General features: G+C 41.9%; 1 long non-coding RNA gene across 1 annotated transcript; it reads right to left on the reverse strand.

The window, feature by feature from the left end:
* Positions 1 to 2,499: 2,499 nt before the first annotated feature.
* LOC106532715 (uncharacterized) lies at positions 2,500 to 3,207 on the reverse strand. Its single transcript, XR_001312133.1, has 3 exons — positions 3,053 to 3,207; positions 2,852 to 2,970; positions 2,500 to 2,546 (listed from the first exon to the last, which is right to left on the reverse strand). It is a non-coding gene; the product is annotated as an uncharacterized LOC106532715 (long non-coding RNA).
* Between the last annotated feature and the right edge of the window lie 196 nt (positions 3,208 to 3,403).

The following is a 3,403-nucleotide window of genomic DNA, read 5'->3' on the forward strand; positions in this document are numbered from 1 at the left end:
TTACTGTACGGCACCACCTGATTGGACAAGAGCAAAAAAGGGGCGTTACTGTGTTACTGTACGGCACCACTTTTTCTGGAGAACCCTACTTGGGTCACATTTCTCCTGGTTAACCTTAGTGTTGGGGTCAGGGTCAGGCTGTAAAGAGATCAAGCAGGATCTAAGGATACCGTCATGTAGGCCTTGTAGCCCACAGTGTTTATGCTTTTGACACGCCCACTCTTGTGACACGCCCACTTTGATTCCGCAGATAACCCCTTCCTCTTTAAGCCGAACTTCCTCATGGCGGAGCGGCCCTCCCACCACCCGCCCGCTCCGTGACTCCGGCAGGCTACGTGCTGAAATGGGCGTGACCAAAGTGTTTGGTTTTTCTTAAAGAGACAGAGACCTATTTCAAGACGTTTAGAAACTGTCAAGATGAGAAGTAAATTGTTTTGTGGATTTTTATAAGCTGTTTCAGCTCTTTCATAAGCTGAAAATGTGACAGTTACTTTATTTTAGTATAAAACTGAAATGAGCTTGGGAAGAACATAATATTGCCCCTTTAATGATACGTTAAGGCGTCATGAGTGTCAAAAATGCACCCAACGCCTCAAGTTGGACGCTTGTGCACTTTGAGTTCAGACACTCGTCAAAACTGCTTGACGTGCGTTGGGAAGAACCTCTTGTTGTTTTCCCCTCCTCTCTTGGTGAGTTTCACCACTCCAGGAGCTGCGAGCTGACGAGGCTCGCTTTCAGAACTATTTTTGTCCCGAGCCCAGTTTGACCGCACGGTCAGTGCGATGAGCCGCAGACTCGTATCGATGCCGATATCTCCTGCGAGGACACTGACTACAGCCACTCATTTTCAGTTGGAGAGCTCCTGTCCGTCTGTCCTAGGTTAGTGGGCATCATTCAGGAAACCATGTGCCACTACGTCACATAGTGGAGTCTCTTCTATTGGTTGGCGCGCCACGTCGAGCAGCAAACTTTCAGATTTTTCAACGTCAGCGTTGGTTGCTTTGGACGCGCCGCACACACGTCAAACGCACAAACCGCACCTACCGTTTCTCGACGCCCCTTGATGCCCATCCACCATAGACTTTGCATGTAAACCTCCTGACACTCAAAACACGTTCGRTCTCAACCTAGCATTATAATCTCTAAAACTGGCCAAGTTACAGCCATTTTTTCTTTTTTTGTTCCTAATGTGAGTTGGCTGAGTCGGCCATCTTGAACTGAGTTGACCCCTAAAGTGAATCAGATGAACAGCTTATGATAACTTCCTGGCAGTTTTATTAAAATTCATACGGGAGTCCATGACATAAGGGACACAAACAAAAACATTATTTTATTGTTGTGGTCAGCAGAAAAGGAACACTCTTCCCGTCCTTTAACAGACATTTTGAGTGTACTGCATTCATTTTAGGAATATTCTAACTTCAATGTGTCATTTTTTTAACTAAATACTTCCCTTCATGGTCGTAAATTGCTCCCACGACCTACAATGCCATCTAGTCAAAGGTTTTATTTATCTGAAGCCTTGGAAGTGAAATCCTGTTGAAACTAATTAGTGGCTGCAGCAGCCAACACATTTCACCCGCAGTGGCGTGAGAGTAGATAGTGGCTCCACAAACAATCTGTCATCCCAAGGTCAACATTCTTGAGGTCCAATGGTTAGTTTTGARTGTTGAGTGTTTTGAGTCACTGCTTGAGCTGACAACCAAGTGTGAGCGAGTAAAGGTGCTCCTTTTTTTATTATTATATTTCACTTTCCCTTCCTTCTGGCTACACAAAGCATATATATGTATAACTCTCCCCTGTGTGCACACAGAGTTCGTAGGAGTGTRTAAACTTTCAAAAGAGGTGTGAGGACGATAAGGGGAGAGTAAGAGGGGAGTCATTGTGTTGGGATGAAGTCATGTTTAAAAATGCTGTCATGACCCGAGCTTGGCTCATTTGATTTTCACATTGAAGACTTTCGGTTTATCTCAACCAGGGTGGGGGAAAATAGAAAAAAAAATTGCTGATGGAAACATTTTACCACAATCCACAGCCAGTGTTTACACAGTTACAGTAGGTCACACAATCGCAGAGAACTGAGAGAGTAGGGTAGAGCGAGGCATGGCTAAAACAGATATATTTAGTCTCATTCTAACTCCAAACAGCTCATCAACACATAAACTGTGCTCAAAACGAGTGTATCATCCAGAAGTTAATTTAATTTTTTTAAATTTGTGTCTTCCAAAGCAACCAGTCTCAAAGACACACCGGGTGACACGCCCAGCATTTTCAAGAGGCTTTGCTTTATCTTGTTGTTCAACGATCCACCTCCCAACAAACCTCACTGCAAGATTAAACATGTTTCCAAGTTACACTTCTCAGGCCAAAACAAATTGGTGGAATAAGATGTTGAGTTTTGCTGGAAATTGTTGTGAAATTCATTTCAAGCAAAGGCTATTGGGTTTTAGTTCGTTGGCACTTAGAAAAAGTAAAGAAAAAAAGATATTGGCTTCTCACCAAATAGCTTTCCTTTCGTAGGCATTATTCGTACAGATGGGCGTAGCCTGAAGAGAAAGTAAAAGCTCACTTAGAGTTAAAGTTTAACCTTGTGTTTGCTTTTCATGTGGGTCCTGCTACGTTTGCTGGTCACAGAACAGATTATCATTTTTTTTGCAAACATGATTTTAAACAACAAAAAAATAAGAATTAAGTTTCTTGATGAGTATTTGATTAATCAGCAGTGTTAAAAAATGCCAACCTCAGGTTTACAATGACAGATCACACTGTGAATCAACTGACATTTACACACGTATTAAATCACTTCGAGACACTGATTCTGACATCATCCACTGAGTAAACTGAGAACAACCTGACATCTGGTTTTGTAGACTGCAGGCACATCACATTGTCTTGTTTATTAATGCCGTGTTCTAACAGCTGGTTCCTTTTCCATTACAAGGTAAGAAAGGTGACGTTTCCTCAACGCCCCTAAAACAAGAAAACAAGAATTATTTTATTTCCTTATTTTCACTCTTAGATAACAAAACAAGCCCCCTCTAATAGCATTTACTGTAATAGTACCGGATGATCTCTCCTCTTCAGGTCATCGAACTCCCTTTTCTGGAAATACCAAAGGATTTATTCTCAGCCAGTGAGCAGGCAAAACAGGAGGTGTTTTTGAAAACCCGGGAACAGAAGCATTCACTAATATCCAGCAGAGAGTTGAAGAAAAGCACTGCTGTTGGGAGCAGAAAATGAGAACAAGTGGGTCTTTGTATCTTTATGACCTTAAAGGTCAAAGATAAAACATGGCTTTTTTTTCTGAGAGGACAAGTCCTTTAAAAACTTTGATCTACTTCTTTTAATCTTATCTAAAAGAAGAAACTGAAGACTCTATGCATGTGTACAGTTTCTTTAGGTA

This window comes from Austrofundulus limnaeus, unplaced genomic scaffold, assembly GCF_001266775.1.
Source record: "Austrofundulus limnaeus strain Quisiro unplaced genomic scaffold, Austrofundulus_limnaeus-1.0 Scaffold6, whole genome shotgun sequence".
Taxonomy (NCBI): domain Eukaryota; kingdom Metazoa; phylum Chordata; class Actinopteri; order Cyprinodontiformes; family Rivulidae; genus Austrofundulus; species Austrofundulus limnaeus.